Raw genomic sequence first — 16,768 nt, forward strand, 5'->3', positions numbered from 1 at the left:
AAATAACTCAGCACAATGCTTGGACCATAGGAAATATTTCCTGTAGTTATGATTATTCTAGGGGAATACCTAAGATACTGGCCTTTGTAACCTAGATTTGAGCCCCAACTCCAATTTTTCCTAGCTCTGTGACCTGAGACTAGTTGCCTAACCTATTTGTGTTTCCATTTTTTGTTATTCCTGTAATGAGGATAATAATCACATCTACCTCAAAGTATCATAATGTTTATTGTAAAGCTTAAATTAGATAAAAGATGTAAAACACTAAAAATAGTGTCCAGCACATAGTGCTCATTAAGCGTTATTATCATCTGAGGTTCTCATGGGGACGTTTGTATGAGCACAAGGCAAATCTAGATTGTAAGCTCCTGAGGGCAGGAACTACATATTTTTCCATGGTATTCACTGAAGATTTTAGCTCAAATTCTGGCTCTCCCTGTAAAGGAGCAATGGTGGTGATTTGGGGATTCAGGGGATTGGTAATTAGCTGTAATCTGGAGACAGGTTGGGGCACCATTTATATAGAATCACAAAATAGACTGTGTATTGATTGTGCATCTCAGGGCCTAACTGTGGGCCCTTTATTCATCACCCACTGACAGGAAACTGACAGGGACCATGAGTTATCAGTCATTTCATGTTATATTCTTGGAGCAATCTGGCCAATCCCCTAGGGTATTCCTAAGTAATCCACTACTGTGGGCTGCAGGCTCTGAACTCTCTGAGCTGGAGTTCATTTTAAGATGTAATTGGAATGGACCCAGGGATTCCAGACTGAACCCAAAGAGGGACATTCGAACAGTAACTGGAAGACTACATTCATCTTCCTATGACAGATCCCTCATTGGCACAGGCCATTATATGTGACATTAAGCAGGATGTTCCATAAATTTCACCTTCTGTTTCTAGGCACCAGATATATGTGACCCTAACTTTCTAGGGGACACCTCATCAGATATTCCTCATCTCTTCTTTCCTAAACTCTTCTGAATTAGGTCCCACATTGAACAGATTTTGGATTGACCCCCGATGACATACCGTCTACTTCCCCAAAACCCCATTCCAGCCACTTCTAAAGCTTAGAGAAATGGTGCCTGAATATTAGGAGTTCCTACAGGGAAAACACTTTATCTCTTTAGCACAGTAGCACAGCCCCTGATCCAGATGGTCATTTATAATCATCATCATAATGGAAATACCTGAGATTCAGGAAAGCAATTGACTTAGGTGATTTGGGAGACAAGGCATGCAGCTCTAAGGTAACTGAAAAGTGTCTAAAACATCTTGTGCCTATGCTTCCTCACCTGAAAATTGCAAATACTAGTTCTGGTTATGCAGACAAAAGGATATTAACTTGAAGAACAAGAACAAATTCCTTGTTATTTCATTGTTATTAAAAAGAAGTTTTATTCTGATTTTATAAAAGGAACAGAGAAAAAGGAGGACAAAAACAGCAGGTAGCCCATTGATTTGATTTATTAACGTTTATCAATTTCTTCCTTAAAAAACACAATTTTAACCATATTAATATTTGAGACACAAACTATTTGCCTTTATAGGTCATCTAGACTATGTTTTAAGATGTATATGTATGTATGTCTTTTAAAAAATAACGTACAGCAAGGTAAAGGTAACATTATCTAGGTGACTCACTTTCTGATGAAGCAAGTCACCAGTTGTTTAAGGGTTTGCCTGAACGTGTTGGACTAGGGGTCGGTAGTCCCTACTTATGGTTCACTACTCACCTATAATGTGATTCTGGCATTGCTAATCATTCATTAACATAGCCCTTTCTTTGAAAATTGGCCTTAATCACACAAATATATAAATATAAACAAGACTGTGTATTACATGAAAAGAAATAAGTAGCAATAGAAGGACATGACCCCATGTGACTTTTAAGAAGAACTCTGAAAACTGCGTATATTAACAAATGATGAACACATGGTGAAAGGTGGGGTGGGAGAGACTTTGGGCAAGGAGGACAGGGTGTCAGTAGGTCTCCCAGTGGGAGGAAGCAAGGTGGGATTTCAAGGAACTAGAAATATTCCAGTATGGTTGCTGCATGGAGAGCAAGGCATTGTGTGGACCAGGAGGGGCTGAAGAGGTGAGTGGACAGTGGCTAGGTTGCAGGTGGAAGTGATTCCAGTCTTTCTTCAAAGAACCATACAAAGCAGTAGAGAGTTTTAAGCATGCGAATGTGTCTTAATCACTTGGACTATTACAACAAACTATCATAAACTGGGTGGCAAATTTAAGCAGCAAAAATTTATTTCTCACAGTTTTGGAGGCTAGAAGTTGGAGGTCCAGAAACCATCATGGTTGAGTTCTGGTTTGCAGACTGCCAACTTTGCCTTGCAACCTCACATGGCAGAAAGGGTTAAAGAGTTCTATGGGGTCTCTTTTATAAGCGTACTAATCCTATTTGTTAAGGCTCCACCTGCATGACATAATCACCACCCAAAGGCCCCCTCTCCTAATAGCATCACCTTGAGGGTTAGGATTTCAACATCTGAATTTTTGAGGAACACAACATTCAGTCCATAACAAAATGACATGATCATTTAAGCTGTTGAAGGGTGTAATTCTCTGAACCTCACCCTGCTAGTGGCCATAAATACAAATAAAGACATGTAAGAGAAAACTCTCTTAAACTGCAAATCACAGTCAAATTGATGACACCTCTGGGTAGGGAAGTTGGGAAATAAGGAAAAATGACCTCAGCAGTCCATAACAGGGATCTGTTGTTCTGATCAGCTCAAGGAAGAGATACAACCTCTTGCTTATAAAGTTTTTGCCAGTCACTCTAGTCACTTCAACTGGAGTTTCCAGAAACTCAGATAGTCATCTAGTGCCTACTCAGTCCCAAGAAATCAGTTTCTTAGTTAACTGATGCATATTCCAAATAACTACTCATCAGATGGCTTCTGAACAAATAAATGTTTATATCAACAGAGTATTAAAGAATACTGTACACCCACTCAGCGTTCCTTCTCAAAAATTATTGATGTAATTTGATCATCTCTAATATTCAGAAATGCTCCCCACTTCCCTGATGCCCATATAATTTGTCTGTACCTGGCTAATGAAGATGTCTTCATTAGATAAAAACTCTTAAAACTATTTTCTTAATAGTCAATGAGGTGCTTCTATCTGGGAAAGTCCCCATCTGGGACTAAAATAAATTTTTAGAAACCGATAAGATAGTTTTCAGAGAAACTAGCCTACAAGAGTGAATTGCTTCCTGAAACAAGGGTTTGCCTATAAAAGCCTTACCCTAAGGGAACCTTTTCAAATAAGTATTAAACCAAAGAGGGGAGTGAAGTGCCTTAACATTTAATGAAGGGATACCATTAACAAATCAGGAAAGAAAGTATGTCTCAGCACCAAAAACATATTCATTTATTCAGCAAATACTTACTTAGTATCTACTAGTGCCAAGCACTGTGTTAAGTACCCTGATACAGATCAAAAGTCCCCATACTCCTGAAGCTTACAGTCAAGCTGGAGAGAAAGGGTCACCAACTAAACCTAGAAATAAACTCTTCAGATGGTGATAGGTCAATTTTAGAGTGGTGATGTCTATGACACAAGATAATGTAATGGTGACGGCTATGAAGGCCTACTTTAGCTGAGCTTTTTAAGGAAGGGCTTTCTGAAGAAGCCCCTTTTGATCAGACAATGGAGGTAGAGAAAAGAGCACGTGAGGTCGCCCAAGGGAGTAAAGTCAATGAGGCTAGGGCCAAGGGAACTGGAGAGGGATATACCTTATGTGTCCAGAGAGGTGAGAAGGGCCAGTCCATGCAGCGTCTAGAGAGTCAGGGTAATGACTTCTCAGCTGAATCTATGGACAGTAGGAAGCCATTGGCATATCTTAAATGTGACTAAAGTGATTTGACATATATGCTATCAGGTAATGTGGCTAGAGTGGAAGCAGGAGGAACACTGGGTCATTGTCTCCAGGACAATCATCACCGAATGCTTAGAATACATTAAGAATGAATTCTCTAGCCAATCCTGCACCTCACCTACCCATAATTTCACCCAAAGGAGCTCATTTTACCACCATTATGCTAGGCAACAAAGCCTCTGGTGTTGCTGAGAAATGGACAGGGCTGAATCCCTGGAATGGGAACCTTCTGATGAAATACTAGTTCTCCTCCTGGGAAGTGGGAATCTCAGTGAAGTTAATTGCCTGCCTGGAGAGAGTAGCTCAACCTGAAGAATGTGTACATAAGGTCACACTGCCTGTGCTGAAATATTTTGAAATAAGTTACAGATACAATAACAGCAATCCAGAGCAAGCGAGTAGGCAGAGGAAAGAGTTTTGTGCAGCGAATAACCCAGACTACAGTGGGAGAGAAAGAACGGGACTTGGCTCCAGAGGAATATGAACAATGCATAAACAAAAAGCAGCCCTACTTTCACCACTGCAGTTTCTTCTCAGGTGCATGAAATGGCCTTTAAGGGTTCATATTTCTGTAGGCTTCACAGGGCATTTGGTCAGAATTAGGGAGGCAAGAGCAGTGGAACTTGAAAACAGTCGAAGTCATCCTTTTCGTTTGGGTAGGAAAGACATTGTCTGTGCTTTAGGTTCTTCTCTCAAAAGTCACACTGCTTCTGCTGGGAGGAGTTCCACTAAAGCCTAAGGCACACTTGCATTTATAAACCAGACCACTTGTCAGGGTTTTACACAGTCACACCAGAGGCTGCATCTAGAAATGATGACTTACTTGTTCTAACTCCAGTAAATGTATGGCAGGAATGCCTCCTTGGCAAGAAAAAGCCTCATGCCCGAAGCTTTCAAATTCATGAACACTATGGGTCTTCTGCCCAAGAAGAAAAAAAGTGTATCTAGGTTTACACAAATTTAGCATTCAATTTCAAAAAGTTCAAGGCCTATGGCTCCAGTGGGGAAATTGATTTGGAATACGATGAGACCTTTTGCTGCTCGGTTTCAAAGAGATGTTTGTACCTTGGTTAATAATAATATTGTTATATCATCATTTGTCTTATTTCAATATTTATCTTTCCAGGGTACTTGACCAGGATACCAATTCTGAATTTTCAACGAGGGTTATATAAATGAGGATTTTCTCCTCACTAGTGCATCATTATACTAACCAAGTCTATAAATGGGCTTGTCCTTTGAAATTATGTACCCTCAACAGCTCAGATCTCAAGGCAGCTGATTCTGCCTGGCAGGTGTGGGATGTGAGATTGAGTCATTCTAGAATCTCAAAGAGATATTTGTTGGAGGTAGCAGCAAACAGTGACTGATTCAGTAGTTCCTTGGCTTCCAAACAACCTGGTACTTACCACAGTTTACATTTGAAGGAAGCTCTGCCCCTTCTTTAGTGGTTGTTAGATGTAGGGAGATGAAAGGAAGACAAAAGCAGAAGTTCCAACAGGCAAGCACAGTGGGAAGTGTGAAAGAGGGGATTTCTTTTCACGGTCTTTTTAAAGAGCAACAAAAAAATACCAGTGTCAGATAAGGCTTAGAGAGCATAGGATGAAGATCTGGAAGTTCAGTAGCAAATGTGGTCAAGTCATCTGGGGCCTTTGTAGACTGAAAACAATAGAGCACAGTGATTAGAGCTCAGGCTCTGAGGATAGACTCTGGTATTTGAATCCTTATTCATTTGCTAGTTTTGTCTTTTCATTGCTCTGTGCCTCGGTTTCTCTAGGCAATAAAGAGCTGAATAATAGTATCCACCTCCTAGGATTGTTCTGAGTATTCAACGAGAAAATATATACAAGGCACTTAGGATAATGCCTGGCAAGCCGTAAGCTCTCCACAAACATTAGCTCCTATTTGCAATCAAATTCACTGCTGAGTTACTTGAGAGTGATTGTACCTTGTGCTGTGTGGAGACAGCTATTAGGTCATCGCACGAGGAGATTTTATTTCAAAGAATGTTCATGCTACAGCTACTACCTACTTGAAACTATAAACTAGTATACGAAACTGAAAACCTGGCAGTCATGTCAGCTGGGACATGTGTCCCCAAGTTCCCACAATGTGTTCAGCCCCATGCCAGACACTGTGAAACCTACTGAAATTGGCTATTTATGTGTCTTCCTTGACTTCTATCTAGTCTCTTGATCAAAGCTTGTTCTATACTTTTTCACATGGATTTTAAAAAGCTTCAGTAAAGAAGTGATGCAGAAAGTCAGAAGGCATAATGATGTGAGTATGGTATGAAGTCCTTAGAAGTTTAGAGATAGGAAGGATATATTTGAAAGGAGATGTAAATGGTATTTGGAAAGGCTTCTTGAAAGAAAAGGTGTTTCAAACATTAGCAGTGCACTGAGAGGCAGATATGAGAAGGGAATGGATCCCAGGCAGGAGAAACAAGGCTACTGAAGACCCAGAGGTGGATAATAGTGGGGGGTAGGGGGTGTTGGTGGTAGTGGTAGAACACGTACTATAGTATGTGTGGCTCCAGCAGAGGGAATCTGAGCAGCAACGGTGAAAGAGGACCTAGTTCCAGTGCTAAAGCTGCAGAGAAGGAAAGGGCTAAGAAAAAGCATGGATAATTTTGAATACCAGGTACTATTGTTTTACAGGCAGTAGAGGCTAAAAAGATTATTGAGCATGATCAGACCTAAGCTTCTTTTGTACTTATTCTCTTTAAAGTACTTTTGCATACTTTATTTCACTTTGTCCTGATAACAAGGTTATGCAATGTGTAAGGGAGCCATCCTAAGTCTCATTTTACCTAATTGTGTCGTACCCATTGCTCATAAAGCAGAATGGTCAAGAGATTGTGCTGTAATCCCAGCACTTTGGGAGACTGAGGAGGGTGGATCACGAGGTCAAGAGATCGAGACTATCCTGGCTAACACAGTGAAACCCCGTCTCTACTAAAAATACAAAAAAAAATATCCTGGTGTGCTGGCACGTGCCTGTAGTCCCAGCTACTCGGGAGGCTGAAGCAGGAGAATCTCTTGAACTGGGGGGCAGGTCGAGGTTGCACTGAGCCGAGATTGTGCCACTGCACTCCAGCCTGGGGGAACATAATGAGATTCCATTAAAAAAAAAAAAAAATGTGCTGTTTGCATGCAGTAGAAGGATTAGAAGGAAGGGGACCAGACAATATGGATCACCTGTGAACCAGGACTTCTTCCACTTACAGAGCTACTTGTTTGGAAACAGAATCTGCTTCTGTTCCAAACTGTGCCAAAAGTTTAAATAAGAATAATGTCCTTATTCATAAAACATATATATTGTCATGTCATGATATCTTTAAGTAGGCACTATCAACTTATATTTTAAGCCATACAGCAAAATATAACATTTGTATGGTGCTTTTAACCAATAAAAAATTATTTGATCCTTTAATTATTTGACCTTCTCAATAACTAAAATGTAGATGAGCTAAAATATGATTAATATTCCTACTATTGTGATAAGGAAACTAAAACTCAGAGAGGACTAGTGACCAGTCCAAGGTGGCACAGTTAGAAAGAGATAGAATCAAAATTAAAGCAAGAACTTGAACTCTAGATTCTTTCAAAAATCCCATGGTTCATCGTATTTTGTTAGCTGTTTCTGTTTAATGCAATTCAAACCATTATCCATTATTTATTTGACAGTAAGCTTCAGCAGGCTAACTGGTATTTTTGACTATTAGTAGAACTCTTTCTTTCCTACGCCTGATGTATTTGAAACCTGTAGGTGGGTGCCAAGATGGAAGACTACAAGTGGCTCATATGATTCAGGGGCTGGCCCTCTCTGCATGGTGCAGAAACTGGTCAACAGCACTAGGGGACCCTGCCACACTGACTTTGCTATGAGACATGTTGCACTTTGTTGATTTCTTGGCCCGCCTCCCTCTCCACCCATCTCTTACTCCTTTCACTCAGGCCAGAGGAGCAGGGAGAGTCTAACACTGGAGTCCTACCTTTTCTGGCCAGCTACCCATCTGCGTCAAAGTGGTGTTGGCTTTGGCGCCTGGGTGGTTGGATTGGAGACCATTCTTGGGCAGCTATTATTTCTTTCTAATGGTTTCTCGACCTTTAAAGTCAAGGAAGGTTATTTTTGCTTAGAAAGACCTTAAGATTTCAATGGGAATTTTGGTTTTGGATATTTTTTAATGCCCTACTCTGTTCCTAAGAAATGAAAAGAGGCTAAATCACTTTCAAAGAAGTATTTTGCAAGTTGGCATGCCAGCTAGTGGGCCTACAGCTGAGCTCATGTTCTCCAAGGCCTACTTGTCTAAATGAGTCAGGGAAGCCAATCAGCCCCCTGTTGTTTTGCATGACCTAAAAGCCAACACTCCCACAGGGCAGTGGTGGATGTAATTTCTGGCACCTGTATAAAAATGTTGTGAAACATTTGCAGTCTCTTTAGAATCTTGTAAACAGCATACCATGGTCTGCTGGGGCAGCACGTTGAAGTCCAACTGAGAGGAATAACTGACTGGGGTAGAGGTTTATTAGTATGATGAGGAAAATCCAAGGTGAGTACCAACCTATGCATTCTATAGAATATGCCTGTGTATTCCAGGGAGCAATAGTGTTCTCCTCTGAATCTATTGCCAGTTAGTGTTTAAAGGAAGTTTTGTTGAGTGCGTAGATAAACGTCTAGTGTATTTATCACCAAGGTTTAACGAAAACATTCCCTTTACCTGGAAGGTCCTTTATCCAACAAATGCATTATTTTTTACAGCTTTATTGAGGTATAATTGATAGTCAATGAACAATAAATATGTAAGCTGTACAATTTGATGACTTTGGACATATGTGAACACCTGTGATACCGTCACTACAATCAAGGTAATAGGCATATTCAATACCTCCCAACCATTCCTTGCATTTCTTTGTTTTTGTTTCTGTGGAAAGAACACTTAACATGAGATCTACTCTCTTAAAAAATTTTGAGCTTATTTGAATTTATAGTATTGTTAATGATAAATACTGTGTTATACAGTAAATTTCTAGAATTTATTAATCTAGCATAGTTGGAACTTAAGACCAATTGAACAACACCTTCCCATTTTCCACACCCCTCAGCCCTCAGCAAACACTATTGTATTCTCTGCTTTTATGATTTTGAGTGGAATCTTCAATATTTTTTTTCCTGTGACTGGCTTACCCAAATTCATTCTCATATTCAATTAACAAATATTGTAAGAACCTTCTAAGTGCCAGGCACTGGATATGAGTAAATCTGGGTTTTCATGTTCAAGGGATTAATAATCTAGTCGGAGAGACAGATTATTGATAAGCTGAAACTGAGGGTGTGAAAGAAAAACATAGAGTGCTATGGAAGTATGCAGAGGGGGAAGGGAGCCGGGGTCTGGCAAGTCAAGGTGGAAAGTCTAACAGTTACAACAAACAACCAAACAAATCAGCTAAAGTTCAGTTCAGGAGTTACCAAATAAAGTGATAAAGATAATAACAACTACCATTTATAGAATATCCATTAAGTTTAGTCTTTTGCCTACATTACCCATTTTCCAAATTAGGAAATGAGACTCAGTAACTTGCTCAAGTTCACTAAAAAGTAATTATCAGGGCTGAGGTTAGGATATATCTGCCACTAGTGTTACTATATAACGTGAATATAAACTTGGTTCTTGATTAATATTTCTATTCTTTATGACCAGTCACTTGTCTGATATTACACTCTCCCTCCATACCTAATTCCAGCTTCATTCAACTCCAGGAGCTCTCTCTTCACACAACCTGTCTACTTTTATATTTTACTTTAGCACTTGTCATCATCTAATGTGAAATATCCTATTTCATCAATTCTAAGATGCCCATTTATTCATATTTTTACATCTCTGAAGTTAGGATGCATTAAGACATCAATGGCATAGAAGAGTTTGAAATATCTTTTTCGTAGTCTACACATAAAAACAACAGAGCATGCTTGAATTGATAGCTCTAAAATTCCTCAAATATGTAGTATTTTATTTATGTTATATTGCTTTTTTTTCCTGTCTTTCCACAGAGTATAAGCTCCAAGAGGTTAGGGCTTTTGTCTGCCTTTTTCACCTTTGTATTACCTATCACTTGGAATGTTGTTGAACAAATTAATAACTGGATAGATACAGAGTGCCTACTACATGTTGTAAGCTGTGTGAGGTGCTGGACATGGAGCGAGCAATGAAATGGATATGAGCCTTGCCCTCCTTGGGGGGATGCATGTTGAACAAACAGAAAGACAAATGAATGCATGCACCAATGTGCAATTTAATGTGGGGAGATGGAAAAAGTGAAGATATTAAAAGTGCTATGGAGCAAATAAATGGGGATTGAGGTGTTTTCCAAATTTCTATTAAAAAGTCAGGGAGGACCTCTTTAAGGAAATGACATCAAAGCTGACACCAGGGGGATGAAAGTAGTAAGTCTAGGAAGCCAGACTATTTTGTTGCCTGGCACCCCTAATAGCCAATCTTGACCATCCTAATCCAAAATATTTTCTCCCTTCTTGCCACAATGTCTGACACTTGTATCTGCATGCACTTTTAATTATATTTTTACAGATGTCCTTTGTATCCACGTAGATGACAAATATATCGATCCCTTCTCATAGAATAGAGCACTAAATTAGGAGACAGTAGGCCTGGGTGGTAGTTCCAACTTTGCTCCTCCTTTACAAATTGAGGAAGTTAGATAAACTCTCCAGTCCTCAGTATCTTGCCTGTACAATTAGGTTACGTTAGAGAATCTCTAAGGTGTCAATGAGCTTTAACATTTAAATTCTGTATTATTAGTCCACTTTAACAAACAGTTTTGAGGAACTACTATGTACTAAGCTGGTAAAGTTTCTGTAGGGCACTGAAGAAATTAAGACGAAAGAAAAGGAAAGGATATGACCTGTTTATTTAAGGTGCTTATGATCTTGAGAAGGATACTGATACTTTGATAACTTCAATATAATGTAGCATAGAATCTCCTCTGCTTCTGAATTTTCAACTATTATAATTGTCTTTCCAAGGAGTGAACAAAGTCAGCCCTGTATCCTGAACTTCTAAGTAAAGGCATTTAACTCTGCTTGCCACCAACAGATGGTACAAGTGGTCACATCGACTAGATACTGTTGCATACGTTTTAGAACTAATGGATGAGAGGCAGGTCTGATAACCTAGGTTATTTGTAGGAAAATAAGTGTAAGCTGGGGTAACATGGGAATTGAAAGCAAAGGGTCACCTTGTTCCACCTAGGTGAAGGTGGCAGTGCTGTAGGGATGTCAAAGAGAGAGACTTCATAGGGCATTGATGTCAGCTGAATGTTGAGGGAAGAGAATGGATTAACCAGATATCTTTCTTGGGATGCTTTCAACTTCAAAATACAGACAACCCAACTAAAGTTGGATTTGATAAGAAGTGCAATGACTGTTCTATTATTTAAGACTATTCTATTATTATAAAATACAGATGCAGGGAAATTCTTTGTATTATAAGATACAGAGTCAGGGAAATCCCAAGCTCAAATGGAATCTCAATAGCTCAAAATATCATAGAGAACTCAGGCTCTTTCTACCTTTTTTTTGTCACCTAAAAATGTTGGGTTTTGTCCTTAAGTTTTTCCCTAGTGGTTGCAAGATGACTGTCAAATCTCTTGGCATAGTACTTTTTACACTTTATTTTTTAAAAGGCTCAAAGGTGGCAACTTTTATCAAAATTATCTTTACCAAAAAGAACCATGCTCTTCTTGCCCCATTTTCCCCATTTCTCACCCCAGTCTTGACAAGATTCCTGGTAGGTTCTGGCGACCAGGGCTGAGCCACACCCATGCTCTAAATGCAAAGGAGGTTGGGAAAGTGTGTGCCTGGCATTTCCAGTCTCCATATGAGATGGTAGAGTCTGTCTGCTAGGAGGAAGTGTGGGTGCAAAGCCGGGAAGAAGTAAGTAGAGTGATTGCTGGGTAGGCCTCCAACATGGTCTTTCAAAACAAGAAAAGAAAAGGGGAGTTATTCATGGATCTCATGTTCAGGACCTGGCACAGTGCTTTCCTTTCTGCATTGCAGGCATTCAATTGATATTTTTTGATTGTGGAATTATTATCATGGAAATAGAAAATCAATGTCAGGTCAGGCGAGTGAGTAGTGAAATTAATTATTCTTTCCAGGCCATGACTAGATGACAAAAAATTAATTCTGTTATTTGAATGGGTGGCTGTTGGTATTTCTAGTGAGGGGTTAAACTGAAATACTAATTCAGCATCAAGAGAAGTAGTGGTGGCATTTTTTTAAACCATGTCTAATTCGGCAATGGTTTTATAAACTAAAAGCAAATCAGGGAAAAATCTAAGTTAAATGGAAAAAGACCAGATCTTAGGAGATGAAAGTTTACTGAAAATACCAGGTGGAGGGTTTTAATGGAAACAATAGAGTTTAAAATGGTCCCAAGAATATGGAAAAAAATTTAGTAGATCCTTATAAAGTACTTACTGTTTGTTGATTATACATGGAAACTCACAAGAAGGAAGCAAAAGAGGATACCACATTAGTTCATTTTTTAAAAAATCAACTATATACAAAGCAGACATTAACATTTTTTGGAAAAATTTCCTTTGCCTTTTCCACAACTACAAACAAAACAGAAAGCTGTGAAGTTTTTTTTCCTACTGTAACAACAACAAAAAGAATATTACATTCAGAAAGAAGAAACGAGTCTTTCTTTCAGAAGGGGTGAATTATTTTAAATAATTTGTATGAAGTAATGCAAGGAGATTTCAGTAACAGTATGAACTTGTCATAGCACACTGATCCTTTGAAATATCTTTTCTCCATGTCTTTTAAGCCTGTCAAATCCTTTTGCAGAACTGTGAGAGCTTGCCTAAAGAGTTGAAAACAATACAGATGAATAAAAGTTATAGATTAATTCCCACTGCTCTTTCTTGGATGAAAATGTTCCATGTTTTTTTTTTTTAAATGACTGGGACTATTTAACTCCAACCATAATGTATTTTCTGTGGTTTCTTAATTTGGAATTTTACTCTTCAGCTCCATTTCATCCTGTCTTTCTTCTTATTGAATGCCAAGGCATACCGTAACACAGGAAAAGGGGCCACGAAGGATCACAGGAGGTTGGCTTACATTTAAGCCTTTCTAATTTCATAGCATCTGCTGTGATGTGTCAAGCCAGGTACCATATTTCTATTGTAAATCAGTCTTTCCTCCTGGACTAGATTCACAATCTTTTTGGAGTTATTATATACTTTTGTTGATCAACTTTTTAAACACCACTTGGAGTCCCTAGATTGCTCCAATTCCTTAAAGATAATAATGCAGTTTCTGCACCTCTTTCAGTATTTATTAAGACACTGGGAAATGGTTTTACCCCAGGAATCCGTATTAGAGTAACACAGGGAGATTTTATATCTATACCGGGTCTACTTGGCTTGGCATGCCAAATTAAAATCTCTAGGGTAGGGGTCTGGCAAAAGTGTTTGGAAACACTTGATTTATTCTGATGTACAAGTCTGGTTCAGAACCATTGGCATATTTGAAATCATAAATTTACCAACAGAAAAGAAATGGAAAGAAAAAAATGGAAACAAAACCAAAGTCTGCATAGGCAGCTCTTGCCTCTAATATGCCACCTTCATAGTATGGTAATACTGAAAATTGACACAGTATAATGCTTAGGATACAAATGCCCTGGATTAATTTCTGCTCTGCTATGTCACCTGAATCAAAGCAAACTTGTAGCTGTTCTATGCCTTAGTTTACTTACTTGTATAATAAGTACAATAATAATGTCTGAAGTAATTTTGGAATCAAGTTATATATTATGTATAAGATTAAATACTTATAAAGTACCTTCTGACTGGCATAAATTAATTGCTCAAACTATCAATTGTTATTTCAGGCTGCTCAGAGGCTCAGATTGGAAGTTAAATAATATGTTTTATTAGAAATAAATAATATGTTTATTAGAAAATAACATAAATAATTGTAAACAAAGAAATTTTGTTTAGTAGCTGGAACATTTAGAAACCTAAGATCCATATGGGATTTTGTTTTAGGTCCTTGGTATCATAAATGTTAAATCCATATTTTCATTAATCATATTAGGATTGAGAATGCCACAGCCGACCCCTTTAATGGCAGTAAAACCCTAAAGTATCACAACATGACAGAAATTACTGGGGTGGATAATTAAGGATGGTGTTATTTCCTGCAGCCTAGGGGTATTTTGGACTGGATTATCCAATAAGAAGATTAAGAATGCATTTAGTGCAAGAAGAGGACATGACAAGAAAATGACAGTTGTTTAAATGAAATTATTCAATATAGTTATTTTAAAAATGCATTTAATTCATCATCAAAATAAAATTAGATATTTGTTTTAGCTATTTATATTTTGTGTTTAGAGTTTTTTTGTTTTTAATACAAGTAAGAGTAGGACACAAAATGTTTTTTCAGTTCTTGGGGGTCTCTGATGGTTTTTAGTCTAGGCCTGATTCCGATTCACTTCTAGGAATTCTGAGTATGAATTCCTTGTAAGCAATTTCTTTAGACAGTGTTTTCTTGCAGTGATGTCATTTGGGAGTGAAGTTAGTAGAAACTCTGTAACTAAAATCTTTGCTCTTATCCCTAAATGTATGGCATAGATGCTAAACCATCTGGTTATGCAATAGACAGGAGTCACCTGACAAAATTTCTCTTTCAGCAACTCTGATTTGCCATAGAACTCCTTTACTAATTTTATAATAGAGTGTAAGCTCCATAGCAACAGGACCAGGCACTCTCCATAGTCCCTAGGCTCCACATCAGCAGTGGGAGCATCCCAGAATTTCAGAATCAAAGGAGTCTTTATATATATACACATATATATGTGTATATATATGTATATACACATATATATGTGTATATATATGTATATACACACACACACATTAAATTCTGGGGTACATGTGCAGAATGTGCAGGTTTGTTACATAGTTATACATGTGCCATGGTGGTTTACTGCACCCATCAACCCGTCATCTGCATTAGGTATTACTCCTAATGCTATCCCTCCCTGGCCCCCTACCCCCAACAGGCCCCAGTGTGTCATGTTCCCGTCCCTGTGTCCATGTGTTCTCATTGTTCAACTCCTACTTATGAGTGAGAACACGCGGTGTTTGGTTTTCTGCTCTTGTGTTAGTTTCCTGAGAATGAATGGTTTTGAACGAATACCGTTCCCTCGAAGATGTCCACATTCTAATACCAGAAACCATGAATGTGTTAACTTACATAGCAAAAGAGTTTTCACATAATTGATTACATTAAGGATCTTAAGTTAGAGGCATTATCCTGAATTATCTGGCAGGCTCAATTCAATTACAAGGATCTCTGTAAGAGGAAGGCAAGAGGATCAGTCACTAGAAGGAATTGTGACAATGGAAGTAGAGTTTGGAGATATGGGGTCAAGAGCCAAGAAATGCCAACAACCTCTGGAAGCGAATAAAGGAGGGAACAGATTTTCCCCTGAAGTCTCCAGAAGGAACCAGCGCTGACAGTACTTTGTAGCCCCATAAGACTTATTTTGAACTTGTGGCCTCCAGAATGATAATAAATTCATGTTTCTTTAAGCCACTAGATGTGTGATAATATTGCAGCAAACATAGGCAACTAATGGAGACACATGGATCATTAAATTGAATCTCCTCATTTTTGATTAAGTGATATAAGGCCCAGAGAGTTTGGGTGTGCATTTATTAACTCATTCAACAATTTATTCAGTTGCTAACATCTGCCAGGCACTGTTAGCAGTAAACATCTGATCAATACTACGCCTTTTTCTGAATCTTTCCTTCAGGACCTTGGGAATTAGAATCTGGAATGGACAGTCCCCCAGAAGCGAGATTGTTTGGAGCTGGTGAATTCTAATGGTGGTACACCCAATCCCCAGGGCTGTACTCTTTCCATTTCCTTCCAGAGGCTGGATAATTGGCTTCTTTCTTTTTTTTTTTTAATTCAGTTCCTTATAATAAATTCCTTCATTTATGCAAGTTAGATAGAGTGGGTTTCTGTATTTATTATACCCACTGTAGCAAATTATCTAAATAATCGGTTAATGGTGTCCTCTGATCACTTCAAAGGTTTATGAGAGTTTTAGATAAATTATTTCTTTTTACAAAGGGCATTTTATTCCACAGAAATAATTGGCAGGTCACCAACCAACTGATGTTGTCATCCCCAACAAACCAAGTCCACACCCTCATTTCAGCATTTAGGAAACATTTTTCTCTGTCTATGTGGAAAGAAGAATGTGAGCCACAGACTGCATTTGCAATCCTCTGATGTCTGAGCTGCTAAAATGTGTTATAGATAGAATCGTTTTATTATAAATATGAATTTCTTAATAATTTCAATGAGCATTACCTATCATCTACAAATAAGAAGATTGTTTTTATTGGATAACTTTTAAAAATAGCTAAGGAAGGGGTGATGGCAGAGGTATCTTGAGTTTAATAAGTAGCCATAATCCTATTTGAGGAGTAGCAAATTATTGTAAGAAAGAGGAAGGAGAAATCAGAGAGCAGAGCCCACCTGCATGGGCACAGGTCTGTGGGGGTACATTCAATGACTCCACAAATAGGCTCTCGATGACTCTAGTTCCAGACACACTTGAGACTTTACTCTGTCTCTCTCTTTCTGACTTTGACAGTCTCTGATAGTAGCAAGAGTCAACAGGTTGGTAAAAAGATTAAAACTGAATCCAGGTTCCACTATTTGATTTCCTTGATCAACTTAACTGTAAATGGTACTATTGACATCTATTTTCTAGGTGCTATTCAAAGAATCAAATGAGATCAT

Source organism: Hylobates moloch, unplaced genomic scaffold (assembly GCF_009828535.3).
Source record: "Hylobates moloch isolate HMO894 unplaced genomic scaffold, HMol_V3 SCAFFOLD_9, whole genome shotgun sequence".
Classification (NCBI taxonomy): Eukaryota; Metazoa; Chordata; class Mammalia; order Primates; family Hylobatidae; genus Hylobates; species Hylobates moloch.